General features: G+C 42.0%; 1 protein-coding gene across 1 annotated transcript in view; it reads right to left on the reverse strand.

Moving 5' to 3' along the window:
- Positions 1-18827, reverse strand: part of LOC117515783 (beta-1,3-galactosyltransferase 1-like) — a 181295-nt gene that overhangs the window by 18236 nt on the left and 144232 nt on the right. The gene's annotated exons all lie outside the window — the stretch shown is intronic.

Raw genomic sequence — 18827 nt, forward strand, 5'->3', positions numbered from 1 at the left:
TCAGTTTATATACAGGTGCGTCCAGGCACAGTCATGATGTCTGATGAAGGGCTAGGCCCGAAACATCACCCTTGGTGTTCTTAAAGATTTGTTTGGGAGCTAACTGGCTGTGCGGATCTTTATTTATTTTTTGTTCATGCCTAGAAAGAACACAACAGGTGCAATGTTTGCTCTGAGAATACTGATGGAGAAGTTTAGAGAAGGCCAGAAGGAGTTATATTGTGTGTTTGTGGATTTAGAGAATGCTTATGGTGCCCAGAGAAGAGTTGTGGTATTGTTTAAGTCTGGAGTGGCAGAGAAGTATGTGAGGTTAGTGAAGGACATGTACAAGGATAGTGTGACAGCGGTGAGATGTACAGTTGAATGACAGACTCGTTCAAGGTGTTGTGTGGGCCGCCAGAAGAGGAGGTACTGCTGGCCCACCACCAGAGGGCGCCCTGTCTGGAGTGCGGGCTCCAGGCACCAGAGGGCGCAGCCGCCTCACAGGAGCAGCCAGGGTGACAGCTGTCACGCATCACCTGCAACAGCTGTTACCAATCATCTGATCGGCAGGAGTATATCAGCAGGACGACGTCTCCACCTCTTTGCCGAGATATCGTTCTACCTGGAAGGTAACGTACCTCAGCTGACTGTTTGACAGTATTCTTTGTGACTTTGTGCGTTGTTATTGTGGACTATTTTTCCAACGAGAGGTGGAGGTAGCTTTCCTGCTATACGGATTCTTGGGTGCAAACGCGCCCTCATTTAATTGCTTTTTGTTCCTCGCCAGCAGTACCAGGTCCGACACGCGGAGGCAGTGGCCACCTGGGAGTTCGGGACTTGGCGGCTCCAGTATTCCCGGGGTCTGGTGGCGGAGGAAATCGTGTGGTTCCGGTTCTGCTTTGGACAGGCGTCTCCTATCTTCGAGCCTGCCCACACGACATCTTTGTGAATTGACTCTGGTCTATTGTTGTAATCTGTTGTATTTGTTGTGCACATTCACAACAGTAAAGTGTTGTTATTTGACCTACTCCATTGTCCGTTCATTTGCGCCCCCTGTTGTGGGTCCGTGTACCTACACTTTCCCAACACAAGGTGGAGGTGGGATTACATCAAGGATCAGTTCTGAGCCCTTTCTTCTTCACAATGGTGATGGACAGGTTCACGGTTCAGATCAGACAGGAGTCTCCATGGACTATGATATTTGCAGATGACTTTGTGATCTGTAGTGATAGAGACCAGGCTGAGTCTAGCCTTGAGATGTGGAGATATTCTCTGGAGAGAAGGGGAATGAAAGTCAGCAGGAGCAAGACTGAGTATGTGTGTGAATGAGAGGGAGCCCAGTGGAATAGTGCAGTTACAAGGAAGGAGGATAGGTGGCGAAACTAGAAGACTTTAAATACTTGGGTTCAACTGTTTAAAGTAATGGAGAGTGTGGTAGAGAGGCAAAGAAGAGAGTGCAGGCAGGGTGGAGTGGGTGGAGGAAAGGTGCCAGGAGTGATTTGTGACCAAAGAATATCAGCAAGAGTGAAGGGAAAGTTTACAAGACAGTAGCGAGACCAGCTGTGATGTACGGCTTAGAGACAGTGGTACTAAGAAAAAGACAGGAGGCAAAGTTGGAGGTGGCAGACCTGAAGATGTTATGATTGTCTTTGGTAGTGATGAGAATGGACAGGATTAGGAATTAACATATCAGAGGGACAGCTCAGGTGGGACGGTTTGGAGACAAAGTCAGAGAGGCGGCATTGAGATGGTTTGGATATGTGCAGAGGAGGGACCCAGGGTATATAGGGAGAAGGATGCTGACGATCGAGCCACGAAGCAGGAGGAGGTTTATGGATGTGCTGAGGGAGGACATGCAGGTGGTTTGTGTGACAGAGGAAGACACAGAGGACACGATGAGATGGAGACGACTGATCTGCTGTGGCAACCCCTAACGGGAGCAGATGAAAGAAGAAGAAGTGCTAATCAGCAGGTATCAATAACTTCATGATGTTAGCTACAGTGACAGTGCTATTGTTATATAGGCGATATGCCAGTCACCAAGCCACCCATTATGAAAATACCTAACCAGTCTGCAACAATGTGTCTTGCAGACTGCTTGGTGGTACACAAAAGTGTAAAAAGTACTGAAAATGATTACTAAATATAGGTTATGCCCACTATGCTAGATTATGGTTTGCAGTTGTCAAAGTTGCTAGGCAACTGTAGGTAGGGGCACATACATACAAGCTCATGGTGCAATAGGCAAAACACTCTGTGGGCTAGACCGTCGCTTTGATTTAAAACAAAGTTATCTTTTTCTGTCACCGAAACAGTGATGGACAGTTTTTTTTGTGTGTGATGTTTTATTGATGATTAATCATGTAATCCATAAATCCATCATTAGTTGGAGCCTTAATTGCAATTATATAGGCGAGTTCAGGCATTTTGGCCCCAGAAGGAGGTCTATGTGTTCTAATGAGTGCCCTTGCAATTTTTGGATATGATTCATTTCTGGAAGAACTGACGTTTCAGCGTTGCTAAGAAGTAAATCACCTGTTCGGTTTTCATTACAATCAAATGACCTTTATGAGGCAGAGCGAAAAAGCTTGAAGGCTGCAGAGATGTGGGAGTTTCATTGTCATTTTGTGCTGCACCGGGTAATTGATTGCAGTCATTAGTGCCACGTAGAGTGACCTTGCTGGGGGGGGGGGGTGTTGAGTCAGTGAGTCAGGAGGCAAACACAGATATGTTTCTGTGATGCGCTTTAACGTATTGTCCTCTTAATTGTAAGAAGAATGAGGAGTTTTTAGAGGGTGGGCATATGTGATGGTAAATAAATGATATTGTGAGCACAGAGATGTCTTTCCATCCTTCCATCCCTGGTGCCTCGCGCAATGTTACACGTTTAATGATCGGCAGAGCAAAACAGTAAAGCGCCTCCATTAGCAACATTTCACACAACTACCGACTCAAGCAAAGTTATCAAAACACGGTGTGTTCAGAAATTCTTTATATTCGAGAGCTATGATGTGGAAATATTACATGCAACTAGGCCGTATACTCTCAGAAGAGTAAAAATAACCACAAATTATGCCTGATGAAAACTCTAACTTCACTTTATTTTTTATAAAATTAAGCATTTTAAGATGCCTTTCTCAAAAGTTTATTTTATTTTTTAAATGAAAACCTTCTGTTACTTACTTTGTTATTAGAGTCACCTCCAGTTCATTCATTCATGCATTTTATACACCTGCATACACCAACCGAGGGGGACTGTCCCAGCAGTCATGGGGTGTAAGGACCTTGCTATGAGGTAACAGTGCTAACCACTAAGCCACCGTGCTGCCCCCTTCCAGCTCAGTGTCAAAATAAAAAATAAACATTGTTGAAACCTATTAAATTGTATGTTGTTTTATTTGACAGTCAGTTACTGACTACATGCCAGAGGGGTTGTTTTATGGGGGGATGACATGCCAGATTTATCTATAGTTCAGAAATGGGTGGCCAAAGTTAAGAGGAGTAATGGGAGCACCAAAGATGACCCCAGGTCTGCAAGTGCCAGCACAGAGGAAAACATTGATCGTGTTCACGGTGATGGATGACACTGTAGAAGACTGACAATCAATCAGAGACCTAATGCTCTTTGACACTCCCATGAGAGACTCGAGAACAGTTTGCATCCAGAACCTGGAATCTCAAAGGTCCTGTATCCTCCGACCCCTCATTAGAACTGCACCAGATTCATCGTCTCAAGGTAAAGTCTTTAGCATTTTGAAGCACATGCAGAAAACAAAACAAACAAGAGCAATCAGAGATATCTGACATGAGCCAATCCAGATCCGGATCACCTCCAAAATTCAGTGGATTCATTCATGTCCTAATATCTATCTGTGGTGCAAATTTGGTGAGAAGTGGTGAAGTACTTTTGAAGTAATCCTTCAAAGCCTATAGAAAGGGAAATATTGATCCAGAATCCAGATCAGGATCACCTCCAAAATGTAATGGAGTCTTCCATGCCCTAATATCTATATGAGGTGCAAATTTGGTGAGAATCTGTGAAGTAGTTTTGAAGAAATCCTTTAAAAGCCAATATAAAGGGAAATCTTGATCCAGAATCCAGATTTGGATCCAGATAACCTCAAAAATTCAGTGGAGTCTTCCATGCCCTAGTATCTACAGTATCTGTGGGGCAAATTTGGTGAGAATCTTTGTGGTAGTTTTGAATTAATCGTTCAAAGCCTATATAAAGTCGTCTTGATCCAGATTCTGCATCAAGATCTGGATTATCTTAAAAATTCAGTGGAGTTTTCCATGGCCTAATATCTATCTGTGGTGAAAATTGCATCAAAATCCATGCAGTAGTTTTGATGTAATCCTGCTAACAGTAATCCTTCAGAGCCTATATAAAGTGAAACTTGATGCAGAATCTGGATCCAGATCTGGATGACATCCAAAATTTCATGGGTTCTTCCATGCCCTAATATCTATCTGTGGTGAAAATTTCATCAAAATCTGTGCGTTAGTTTTGACATAATTCTACAGAAAGACAGACAGACAAATAAATGAACACCAATGAGTTTCTTACACCCTTGGCGGACGTAACAAACATCTCCCCAGGAAAGAAGACCAGTGTTGTGTTGTCTGCAGGAAAACTGATGATGCCCCTTTTCTGTGATGCAGTGCATTGTGTAGATCATGTTTTAAAAGGCCAAGTCCATAGCTTGCTGAAGCAGTGCTGTAAGGCTGTGAAGACCAAAAGCTCAGGAAACCATACAAATGTGTCTTGTTTCATCAGGACAATGCCCCAGATCACAAGCTGGTGTTTGCCATTACAGTCAGACGATATGGATTTTTGGGGTGCTGATATGATTGTCGTGGCAATCCCTTGGCGCTAAGGAAGATCGTCTTTTCATCGATTCCCGGACGGGATGGTGGATGCGGCGAAAATGTACAGTAGTGTTCAGAATAATAGTAGTGCTATGTGACTAAAAAGATTAATCCAGGTTCTTATTGTTACATGGGAAACAAGGTACCAGTAGATTCAGTAGATTCTCACAAATCCAACAAGACCAAGCATTCATGACATGCACACTCTTAAGGCTATGAAATTGGGCTATTAGTAAAAAAAAAGTAGAAAAGGGGGTGTTCACAATAATAGCATCTGCTGTTGACGCTACAAACTCAAAACTATTATGTTCAAACTGCTTTTTTAGCAATCCTGTGAATCGTAGAAAAGGGGGTGTTCACAATAAAAGTAGTGTGGCATTCAGTCAGTGAGTTTGTCAATTTTGTGGAACAAACAGGTGTGAATCAGGTGTCCCCTATTTAAGGATGAAGCCAGCACCCGTTGAACATGCTTTTCTCTTTGAAAGCCTGAGGAAAATGGGACGTTCAAGACATTGTTCAGAAGAACAGTGTAGTTTGATTAAAAAATTGATTGGAGATGGGAAAACTTATACGCAGGTGCAAAAAATTATAGGCTGTTCATCTACAATGATCTCCAATGCATTAAAATGGACAAAAAACCAGATGTGTGGAAGAAAACAGAAAGCAACCATCAAAATAGATAGAAGAATAACCAGAATGGCAAAGGCTCACCCATTGATCAGCTCCAGGATGATCAAAGACAGTCTGGATTTACCTGTAAGTGCTGTGACAGTTAGAAGACGCCTGTGTGAAGCTAATTTATTTGCAAGAATCCCCCGCAAAGTCCCTCTGTTAAATAAAAGATGTGCAGAAGAGGTTACAATTTGCCAAAGAACACATCAACTGGCCTAAAGAGAAATGGAGGAATATTTTGTGGACTGATGAGAGTAAAATTGTTCTTTTTATGTCCAAAGGCCACAGACAGTTTGTGAGACGACCCCCAAACTCTGAATTCAAGCCACAGTTCACAGTGAAGACAGTGAAGCATGGTGGTGCAAGCATCATGATATGGGCATGTTTCTCCTACTATGGTGTTGGGCCTATATATTGCATACCAGGTATCATGGATCAGTTTGGATATGTCAAAATACTTGAAGAGGTCATGTTACTTATGCTGAAGAGGACATGCCCTTGAAATGGGTGTTTCAACAAGACAATGACCCCAAGCACACTAGTAAATGAGCAAAATCTTGGTTCCAAACCAACAAAATTAATGCCTCGCAGATGTGAAGAAATCATGAAAAACTGTGGTTATACAACTAAATACTAGTTTAGTGATTTACAGGATTGCTAAAAAAGCAGTTTGAACATAATAGTTTTGAGTTTGTTGCGTCAACAGCAGATGCTACTATTATTGTGAACACCCCCTTTTCTACTTTTTTACTAAGAGCCCAATTTCATAGCCTTAAGAGTGTGCATATCATGAATGCTGGGTCTTGTTGGATTTGTGAGAATCAACTGAATCTACTGGTACCTTGTTTCCCATGTAACAATAAGAAATATACTCAAAACCTGGTTTAATCTTTTTAGTCACATAACACTACTATTATTCTGAACACTACTGTACATCCCGGGTCAATCTAGAGGCGCCTGTGCATGGGTTCAAGAAACGTGAGAATATAGTTGGACGCTGACAAACACATGGTCCTTGACAGATCCTCAGCCTGGTTTGATGGCTGGGAAATCCCAGACAATCGGGATCTGAGCACCTGGTGCAGCCTTCATCTGCCTTCACAGCTTGTTGGGTTACAAGCCATCACCTTCTCCACCTGATTTGCCATTGAGTGCTTGTTTTTTTCACCAGACCCCCTTTAGCCGTCTTGTTTTCAGGGTTCCTGTTGGGCTTTCGTGGTTACCGTAGTGGCCACGGGACACACAAGGTCCCAACCATATTTCACCCCAACAGGCAACCTTCTACTTGTGTGACTACCCAGGTGTCATGACATGGACGAGGGGTTGGATTTTGGCACCCCTGATATGATACGGCGTGAGAAAATTTACGATCCTGATATACACATAAAAATGGCAATGATTCCTAATATTTTATCAAAGCCTTATGACCAAGAAGGCTTGATATTTTACACTTTAAACACGGTCTTTAGAAATTGGAGAACATTTTTGCTACATGACTGACGAGCCGCTCATGCGATTTGATCCTGATTAGATACATTGTTGGCTTCAAATTAGCCACACACACACACACACACACACACACACACACTACTAGACGTCACCCTTTGGCAAATACATCTTTCAAGTCAATTTCTGAAGCATAAGCAGACTGTAGCTCTAAACACTATCTGAATTCTTGCGGTGTTAAATACGAGATAAACTCAACAGGAGGTTTACAATCGTCTGTCTTCTGTTCAGTGTTTGATCCTCTTTTCCTGCCATCATCTGCCAAGTCTAAAACCCATTATGTCTGCTTCTAAACATTCAAAAGAGGAATTAACGCACATGGAATTCACAAATTGGTTCACATCCCACCTAATTTGGGAGAAGCACAATTAAAATGTCAGATCTGGAAGGCTCCCACTGTGGCACCGGCTCTGCTTTTTTCCCCTCCCTTTCCTTCATAATAAAGGACTTGGTGACTAGTGAGGAGTAACACAGCTAGCTGTATAGTCAGTATTACAGGCTGCGGGCTGGACACTGCGAGCTTAGTGCAAAGCCTGTGAATGCAAAGCAGCTTAGCAATGACAGAGGAAATGGGATATCAATAGCGCCCAACAGATTTGGCTGCAGTACAGAAGCCCGATGCAGTCCCAGCATTCCCACATCCATGCTGACTTAAGCCCAAACTGGAGCATATCAGCCTGTAGTCGAGCAATGCTTAGGGAGACAAGAAAAGCTGTCAGTGTTTGTTTAAACTCATCCACAGTGCTGATGCATGTCTCCAAGGACAATTTAATGAGCGCTGAAAGTTTTAAGGTGCTTTAAAGCCAGTTTAGTAAGCTTTACTTCGCTGGTAAGCTTGTCACGACGTCTCATTTGTGCCGGGGAAGAAGTTTGTGCAAACTCTACTGCAAACCTCTCAGCACAGGTGGGTGCATTTTATCACTGCACAAAATGTTTTGGTATGCATCGCTCTGCAAAGAAAAACGAGCGCAAACGCAGGCTCAGCCATGTCAGTTTGTTCAGTGACATCACGGGACCAGATGAGAAATGGCGTGTAGCTTTGCCGAAGGGGTGCTCAGGGAGGGAGACGTCCGGCGAAAACAGCTTCATCAGGTTCTCCTGCAGCCTGAATACAAAAAGTCCCTCATAGTTTGGAAATGACAACGTGATTCATACACGTAATACGCTTTACTGTTCGACTGGGTAACATTGCTGTTGCAGAGTATTTAAAGTCTGCGGTGCATCAGCAAAAGTGAGCACTGGGATGGTGGAAATACCACTGAGGCTTTTTAGATTAAATGTTATAAATGTGAGAACAACAGCACAGAAACAATGTAGGATATTTCAGTCAAGGAGCTGTCAAATCAATAAAAAGCCCAAAAGCAGTCTGGGAGTGATGGGGGGGGGGGCTGCTAATATCTGGCTGCTGAGACAGACTTTAATGGTATTGATGAAATGTATCATCGGTTGTCTCTTGAGGGCCCAGATGCCCGGGGTAAGGCAGCTTTCACTTTTTTAAATGCTTACTTAATGGACAGATTTTTGCTGAGCACACAGACTCTCAGCATTTCTGGTTGTTGCATTCGCACCTGAGAGCTGCTGAATCCAAGCATCTTTCACTCCCGTGCATTTGCAGCTGAGCCAATCAGTCTGAAACACCTTGCTCAAAAGCACAGGGTTGGAAATTACAGAGAGAGAGAGAGTGCAAAACTACTGGTGCCAGAGAGGTCAATTCTGTTCCTCAGCAGGATGTCTCAAGGAGTCACAGATTTTGATTCAATTTGGTGATGTGGGTCTTGGATCACGGAAGAGTTGATCTAGTGTTGAGGCAGACACAGATTCAGGATCAGTTTTTTAAATTAATATTTACCTTTACACTTCTGTTTGTGTTTGTTACTCTGGTGGTTAATTTGTTCACAGGATCAGAGGTAAAGGGGGTGGGCGGGATCCACAACCCAGTCTCATGGCAAGTTGTGATTCAGCGGCACGAAATATACATTAATCTACGGGTTTGTGATATTGTGACGGCACAATATCGTGTCACGGCAGCATGAATTCATTCTAATTCATTCTGTGATCGCTGCACAAAATTAAAATTGAAGCGGGGGGGAGGGGCAGGGTGGTTATGGTTAGGGTGGGGGGAAGGAGTAGGATTAGGTTATGGGTACGGTTAGGGTTGGGGGCAGGAGTAGGGTTAGTAACAGTGAGCTAAAAAAAAAAACCCTGTCATGAAAATTTGACTAACGAAAAAAAAAATGTGAGACTGGGCTGGGATCCAAGAAAAACCCTATAAAAATTTTGGTGCAGATTTTGCTCCTGTATTCGGGATCAAAGATTCATGCTGAAGATCAAAGATCAGTAATTAGGATCAAAGATCAGCAACCATGAATATGAAAGGTAATCCAACAAGTGGAGATCACAAGTACGTATTTGATTTGGATCAAAGGTAAGAAATCAGGATCAAATCTTAGGAAATAATATCAAAGTGTCAGGTGTCTGTCCTACTTCCCATGTTATTTTGAAATCTCTCATCTGTTGTGCATTGTTGTGTCTCATCAGTGTAATTATGTTTCAGTCTATTTAACCTGTCTCTCCTCCGGTACACTTTGCCAGACTGTCTTAATGCGTCATTCAGAACTTTCCTGCATTTCCTGTGTTTGATTTCCTGATGTTCAACCTCTGCTGCGTGTCTCTGGGTCTGAGTATTCATTTGCCCCTTTGGACTGTGGTACCTCTGCTGATTGCTATTCTGGTTCCAACCCGTAGCTTCCCTTATGGACATGAGAAATTGCCTGTGCCTCAACCGAACTAGCTGCCATGTGTTGCACAGCTTAGAACTGCGTCTGGAGAACTGAACTGTATTAAACATCTTTTAAACCATTTACCTGAGACGCTCTCTGCGATGGGATCCTGGATTGTGCCTTGTTTATCACACAATCCTCACCAAATGGGAATAAATGTCAGTGATCAACATCAAAGATCAGTGGCCAGGATCGAGGATAACTAGAACATCGTGCTCATAGACCACAAACCTTCACCAACATGATTTTCCAATACCACAAAAATTTACTTTGGAAAAAATTTTCAAGATCAAAGTCCTGTTAGAAGTGGCTTTTCATAAGATAAGGCCTAGTTCAAAATAATGAAGCCAAAGTGTGACATAACCATCAAAATTGAAAAGTGGTCTTTTTTTGTGAAATGTTATCATTTTAGGTATGGTTATATATCAGAGTTTCAATATTTCTATTGGTCTTGGTTGAGTCATTGCTAGAAATTATCAGTGCATAATGCATATACGAGGGGTGTCAAAGTATAGATCCTTTTTATTTTTTCAAAAACTATATGGATTTCATTCATATGTTTTTACGTCAGACATGCTTGAACCATCGTGCGCATGCGTGAGTTTTTCCACGCCTGTCGGTGACGTCATTCGCCTGTGAGCACTCCTTGTGGGAGGAGTCGTCCAGCCCCTCGTCGGAATTCCTTTGTCTGAGAAGTTGCTGTGAGACTGGCGCTTTGTTTGATCAAAATTTTTTCTAAACCTGTGAGACACATCAAAGTGGACACGGTTCGAAAAATTAAGCTGGTTTTCAGTGAAAATTTTAACGGCTGATGAGAGATTTTGAGGTGATACTGTCGCTTTAAGGACTTCCCACGGTGTGAGACATCGCGCAGCGCTCTCAGGCGCCGTCGTCAGCCTGTTTCAAGCTGAAAACCTCCACATTTCAGGCTCTATTGATCCAGGACATCGTGAGAGAACAGAGAAGTTTCAGAAGAAGTCGGTTTCAGCATTTTATCCGGATATTCCACTGTTAAAGGAGATTTTTTTAATGAAAGACGTGCAGACGGGTCCGCGCGTCGGGACGCAGCCGACGTGGTGCGGCGGCACAGGAAAAACACCTCCGTGTTGATAACCATTTGTAAATCCAGGCGGCTTTTGATGGCTTTCAGTGGAGTGAGTATATGAGAAATTGTTTAACAGCTGGACATGTTCCAACTTGTCCTTAAGGCTTCCAACGGAGGTGTTTTTCCTGTGGTGGAGCGTCGGAGCAGCTGCGAGCCGACGCTGCAATCCGTCCGCACATCTTTCATTAAAACAAAATCTCCTTTAACAGTGGAATATCCGGATAAAATGCTGAAACCGACTTCTTCTGAAACTTCTCTGTTCTCTCACGACGTCCTGGATCAACAGAGCCTGAAATGTGGAGGTTTTCAGCTTGAAACAGGCTGACGACAGCGCCTGAGAGCGCTGGGTGACGTCTCGCACCGTGGGAAGTCCTTAAAGCGACAGTATCACCTCAAAATCTCTCATCAGCCATTAAAATTTTCACTGAAAACCAGCTTAATTTTTCGAACCGTGTCCACTTCGATGTGTCTCACAGGTTTAGAAAAAAATTTTGATCAAACAAAGCGCCAGTCTCTCAGCAACTTCTCAGACAAAGGAATTCCGAAGAGGGGCTGGACGACTCCTCCCACAAGGAGTGCTCACAGGCGAATGACGTCACCGACAGGCGTGGAAAAACTCACGCATGCGCATGAGGGTTCAAGCATGTCTGACGTAAAAACATATGAATGAAATCCATATAGTTTTTGAAAAAAATAAAAAGGACCTATACTTTATTGACAGACCTCGTATACTATAATGTGCTAGAGCGTAACGCTTGTGACAACAGTTGGAGGTATCTTCTTTAGTTTGCAGAAGCCTGAAATGAAGAAATTCTGTCCATTAGTTCCTGGTATTATTGAACAAATAATATAATTATTCTATTGAAGCAGAGTAGGAAATATAGCTAAGGTTTTGACACAAATAAATCAAGGACTTATTCTCAGCGTTACGCTTGGAACAGTTTTACCTTTCTTTAGACACATGAAGTTTCTTCTAGGAAATGACATTTCTACCTTTACAAAAAATGTAATACTGTGTGTTCCAGGGAAGTCTCCTGGCATAGATGGCATCCCAGCAGAGGTGTACCAAAATGGAGGTGAGGCAGTCCTTGACAAGCTTCATATTCTCTTCTGCAGTTGCTGGGAAAAGGAAATCGTTCCACATGACCTTCGGGATGCGGTCATTGCCTCCCTGTACAAGAACAAGGGTGACAAGTCTGACTGTTCTAATTACTGGGGCATCACTCTCCTCTCAATAGCAGGTAAGATTTTGGCTCGAGTGCTGCTCAACAGGCTTACCCCTACCATAGCGCATGAAAATACTCCCGAGAGTCAGTGCGGATTTTGGGCCAACAGCGGAACCACCGACATGATCTTCGTCCTGAGACAGATCCAGGAGAAGTGCAGAGAACAGAACATGGCTCTTTATGCAGCCTTCATAGACCTAACCAAGGCTTTTGACACGGTCAGTCGTGAGGGTTTGTGGAAGATTCTTGCACGCCTTGGCTGCCCTCCAAAGCTCCTCACCATCATCTGCCAGCTGCATGAAGGCCAGATGGGACAAGTGAAGTACAACGGGACTCTGTCCGGCAGCTTCCCCATCTCAAATGGCGTCAAACAAGGTTGCATCCTCGCGCCCACTCTGTTCTCCATCTTCTTCAGCATGATGCTTCGTGAGGCCAAAGAAGACTTGACAGACGGCATCTATATCCGCTTCAGAACCGACGGAAGTCTGTTTAACTTGCGGCGCCTTCTGTCCCACACTAAGATCACAGAACAGCTAATCATGGAGCTGCTCTTCACAGATGACTGCGCCCTCGTCGCCCATACGGAGCAAGCCTTGCAGCACATTGTCAACTGTTTTGTTGAAGCAGCAAGAGCCTTCGGCCTCACCATCAGCCTGAGAAAGACAGAAGTGCTATATCAACCGGTCCCCCATACAGCATATACCCCACCCCAAATCAACATTGAGGGTACCAGCCTGAATGCAGTAGAGCACTTCACGTATCTCGGTAGTGTTATCTCAAACGTCGCATCTGTTGCCAAGGACCTAAACAGTCACCTTGCCAAGGCCAGCAGTTCTTTTGGTCGACTCTCAAAGAACGTCTGGCAGAATCATGCACTACACCTTTCCACAAAAGTGCAGGTCTACAGAGCCATTGTGGTCCCTACCCTCCTGTATGGAGCTGAAACCTGGGTTCTGCATTGCCAGCAGATCAGATTACTGGAACGCTTTCATCAGTGTTGTCTCCGAAACATCTTCGGGATCAAGTGGCAGGACTACGTCTCAAATGAGGACATCCTTACCAGAGCCAAATTACCCAGCATGGAGTCTATTATACTCAAACAACAGCTTCGTTTGGCAGGTCACGTAGCCAGGATGGATGATACACGCACAAATTAATACATGCTACATGCCGAAATTAATTCTCTTTGGCGAGCTCAAGGAAGGGAGACGAAACCAAGGGCCCCCAAAAAGTGCTATAAGGACCAGCTGAAGAAACAGCTCTCCCTTGCAGGCATTCAGCATCAGTCATGGCAGCATCTAGCTACAGATAGACTCAGCTGGCGTTCCAGCATCAAATCCGCCAGCCTGAAGTTTGAGGCAGAAAGAAGTGAGGCCTCACGCCAGAAGCGTCAAAGACAGAAAGAGCGGGCAGCAGCACAAGCCCAGCCTACTCAAGTGTTCATTTGCCCCAAGTGTAACAGGTCTTGTGCATCCCGCATCGGACTTTTCAGCCACTAGAGGGCTTGTAGAAAATAAACTAAAAAAAAAAAGGCCTTCCCACTATCCTTGCAAGCGAGGAAACTGCCAACAATACTGTGTTACTATGAAGCACAAACAAACAAACTGACAAAATACAAGGTTATTTCTTTAACATTCACCGTTAAATGATAATGCTAAATATCAATGTCACACAAAATTGATGAAAAAAGTGCTATTTTTGTGGTAAATTTCCTGCATATCTCTGGAACCGTGCAGAATTTTTCCATGAAATTTTCAGTACCTGTCAAAGAGACTATAGGTGACTCACAGATAAATCTGGATTGTGCTAAATAAAATAATGGCTTGTTCATGACAAATGCAATGCATATCAGCAGTTAGGCTTCATTATTTTTGAACTAGGCCATAAGTTAGATGTGATCAAATGTCAGGAGTATGTATTTAGTTCATACACTTGAATCAAAGTTTTTGTGGTGTTGTCAGGGTTTTTTTTTTTTTTTTTTTCAGTTTCTAAATTCTTTTTCAGATAATTTTCACAGAACATTGGTTAGGGCCCCTTCACACATAGTGTGAAGTTTGGTTGAAGTGTGCACAAACTGTGCATGAAGCAGGAATTGTGTGCAAAACGTGTAAAATCGTCTATGCCTCGAATGCTTCGTACACCTGTTGCTACAACTATTTGCACACACCAGCGGTTAAAAGACACAGTGTGTGCTGTGCAAACTCATCGATCCCTCTCGCGGCAGGTGTCGGCCAAATTCCAGCTGACACACAAACATCTAACACCACTTGTTTGGCACTTAGTAAATGTGTGGTCATTCGCACTCTTGGCATGACAACAGTCTGCAGACAATCACTGTCGTACTGGCAGTGAAATTTGTCTAAGTGCCTGACAAATTTCACTTTGGTGTGTGCACTGAACTGACAGGAGGTGTGTCCGCCCACTGAAGTGGCTGTGGAGATCTGTCAATCTGGACACCCCAGCTGGACAACACATACTGTGTTTGGACAGACATGAACTAACAACTACCCACTGTGATACACGTGTTTCTGTTTGCTGTCATCACATGGACATAAATAAAAACATATATCGTTGTGGCGATAAATGCTGTGGGCTGCAGCGAGCGTGTGTGCACTCACTTGCTGCAGCCCAGTGACAGGCTGTCCTCAGGCTGAAACGGACTGTCAGATTTGAACACGCAGCGGGTGATGTGACTTTCATGTGACCCACATGAGCTTTGTTCCAAATGATGTGGTGTCAGTTCTGGTGCGCCATCCACAAAACATGCATGTCAGGCAGGACACACGCCAGCAGATGTGGACATGAGAAGAGCGAACTGCTTCTCATTCATGCCATTTCATGACTGTATGTCTGTGACCAAGGGTCATCTACAGAGGAACAGATGGATCATAATTGTATTGCCCGCTTGATAAATAAAATGCAATCTAAAATGCTACATTTTTTAATGGTGTATGGTCTTTTTTAAAAATATATCCATCTCTTTGTTGATTTCAGTCATTTTCCCCGCACTGTTTACAGTCCAGTGACGGTAGCTCAGTGGTAAAGTTTCGGGCTGGCAATCAGTAAAGTGCAGGTACAAGCAAGTATTCATTCTCTCAGCATATTGTACTGTGTACACGTCGAGGCGTTTGCCACAACCTAGAACCTTAACCAAACCATACATACATATTTTTTGAACAATAACTGTGAAGTTGTAGTTTCTGATACACTATTCTGAACAAGTTCAAATGGCTACATTGTAGATCTTTGCTTTTAATCAGACATAAATACTGACCTTGGCTTTGAAAAGGTTTGCAACCTTTATTTTATGTAAGTAATCAGAAGGCATCAGAAGTGAATCTCTTGTCAGGTAGTAAAGGAAAAAAGTAATCTAAATGTTTCTATACACTCATTACAGACGCCCCCTCTTGGGGAAGCTGCTGATAGAAAGTAATTTTCCACATGCAGTAAAGTGCTTCCATTTGCCTCGCAGACCGTTCACTGGTGCAAATAATCTGAAAAACCACATAATATAACACCCAAATTATATGCATTTAAAGCTCTATGAGCACTTTTACAAGCTTTTTCACTCAAAATGGGAGAGAATTTCTTGTAGGATTTTGATAACCATGAATTTCAACACCCATCTTTCATGGTGGGAGACACAAGTGATCCCGCATTTTTAGGTGGATCAGACTCTCGACACAAACAGGTGAGAGAGGCTCAATTATAACATTAGTGGGATGATTTAATTTCAAAGACTGCATTTAGTGTTTGCAAATCCAGTGACACACATTAATAAGTGTAGTAAGTGCTATCAATGAAATTCCAACTAGTGGTAACACCGTCTAGTTGATATATATATATATATATATATATATATATATATATATATATATATATATATATATATATATATATATATATATATACAACCCCTGGCAAAAATTATGGAATCACCGGCCTCGGAGGATGTTCATTCAGTTGTTTAATTTTGTAGAAAAAAAGCAGATCACAGACATGACACAAAACTAAAGTCATTTCAAATGGCAACTTTCTGGCTTTAAGAAACACTATAAGAAATCAAGAAAAAAAGATTGTGGCAGTCAGTAACGGTTACTTTTTTAGACCAAGCAGAGGAAAAAAATATGGAATCACTCAATTCTGAGGAAAAAATTATGGAATCACCCTGTAAATTTTCATCCCCAAAACTAACACCTGATCTGCTCGTTAGTCTGCATCTAAAAAGGAGTGAACACACCTTGGAGAGCTGTTGCACCAAGTGGACTGACATGAATCATGGCTCCAACACGAGAGATGTCAATTGAAACAAAGGAGAGGATTATCAAACTCTTAAAAGAGGGTAAATCATCACACAATGTTGCAAAAGATGTTGGTTGTTCACAGTCAGCTGTGTCTAAACTTGGGACCAAATACAAACAACATGGGAAGGTTGTTAAAGGCAAACATACTGGTAGACCAAGGAAGACATCAAAGCGTCAAGACAGAAAACTTAAAGCAATATGTCTCAAAAATCGAAAAATGCACAACAAAACAAATGAGGAACGAATGGGAGGAAACTGGAGTCAATGTCTGTGACCGAACTGTAAGAAACCACCTAAAGGAAATGGGATTTACATACAGAAAAGCTAAACAAAAGCCATTATTAACACCTAAACAGAAAAAAAACAAGGTTACAATGGGCTAAGGAAAAGCAATCGTGGACTGTGGATGACTGGATGAAAGTCATATTCAGTGATGAATCTCGAATCTGCATTGGGCAAGGTGATGATGCTGGAACTTTTGTTTGGTGCCGTTCCAATGAGATTTATAAAGATGACTGCCTGAAGAGAACATGTAAATTTCCACAGTCATTGATGATATGGGGCTGCATGTCAGGTAAAGGCACTGGGGAGATGGCTGTCATTATATCATCAATAAATGCACAAGTTTATGTTGATATTTTGGACAATTGAAAGGATGTTTGAGGATGATGAAATCATTTTTCAAGATGATAATGCATCTTGCCATAGAGCAAAAACTGTGAAAACATTCCTTGCAAAAAGACACATAGGGTCAATGTCATGGCATAGGGTCAATGTCAACGAGCAGATCTGATTTGATGCAGGTGTTAGTTTGGGGGATGAAAATTTACAGGGTGATTCCATAATTTATTCCTCAGAATTGAGTGATTCCATATTTTTTTCCTCTGCTTGGTCTAAAAAAGTAACCGTTACTGACTGTCACAATCTGTTTTTCTTGATTTCTTATAGTGTTTCTTAAAGCCAGAAAGTTACCATTTGAAATGACTTTAGTTTTGTGTCATGTCTGTGATCTGCTTTTTTTCTACAAAATTAAACAACTGAATGAACATCATCCGAGGCCGGTGATTCCATAATTTCTGCCAGGGGTTGTATTCCTCCATTTCTCTTTAGGCCAGTTGATGTGTTCTTTGGCAAATTGTAACATCTTCTGCACATGTCTTTTATATAACAGAGGGACTTTGCAGGGGATTCTTGCAAATAAATATATAATATAATAATTATATATATATATATAAATAAATAAATAATAGCACTCCAGACTGTCTTTGATCATCCTGGAGCTGATCAATGGGTGAGCCTTTGTCATTCTGGTTATTCTTCTATCCATTTTGATGGTTGTTTTCTGTTTTCTTCCACGCGTCTCTGGTTTTTTGTCCATTTTAAAGCATTGTAGATGAACAGCCTATAATTTTTTGCACCTGTGTATAAGTTTTCCCCTCTCCAATCAACTTTTTAATCAAACTACGCTGTTCTTCTAAACAGTGTCCTGAACGTTCCATTTTTCTCAGGCTTTCAAAGAGAAAAGCATGTTCAACAGGTGCTGGCTTCATCCTTAAATAGGGGACACCTGATTCACACCTGTTTGTTCCACAAAATTGACGAACTCACTGACTGATTGCCACACTACTATTATTGTGAACACCCCCTTTTCTACTTTTTTTACTAATAGCCCAATTTCATATCCTTAAGAGTGTGCATATCAAGAATACTTGGTCTTGTTGGATTTGTGCGAATCTACTGAATCTACTGGTACCTTGTTTCCCATGTAACAATAAGAAATATACTCAAAACCTGGATTAATCTTTTTAGTCACATAACACTACTATTATTCTGAACACTACTCTGTATATATATATATATATATATATATATATATATATATATATATATATATATATATATATTTCTGACATTTATGTAATTCTAACACTGCCCATGCTTCATGGGCAGTGTCAGAATTATGTAAATGGGTGGACAATTACACCAGAGAGATGTATGAAGCTGGTATTCTATAAAACTAGTTATTTTGTCCAAGGCAGTTGTGCTTTTTTCAAAATCTCTTGTTTGTTGGTAGCATATATCAAAAAGACTGAAATTAAAATAAAAAGATTTAAAATAAGTGTGTGGAGGAATTAAAAGAGAAAGGCTCTGTTTTCAGATCATCTGGGTATCAACTTTTCACTGGAGACAAAAAGAAATTTAATGATCTTTAATGATTTTACAGAATCGTAAATCATCTTGTAATGACTCAGTGTAGGGCACCCGCAAATGGCCAGGAGGCTAAGGTAAGCGGCTAACTACATAATCGCTTATCTTAAAGCATTTCTTTACATTTAGTGAGGCAAACATGAATGTTTACCTCCATAGGGATCCTCTCTGTCTT

This window comes from Thalassophryne amazonica, chromosome 1 (assembly GCF_902500255.1).
Source record: "Thalassophryne amazonica chromosome 1, fThaAma1.1, whole genome shotgun sequence".
NCBI lineage: Eukaryota > Metazoa > Chordata > Actinopteri > Batrachoidiformes > Batrachoididae > Thalassophryne > Thalassophryne amazonica.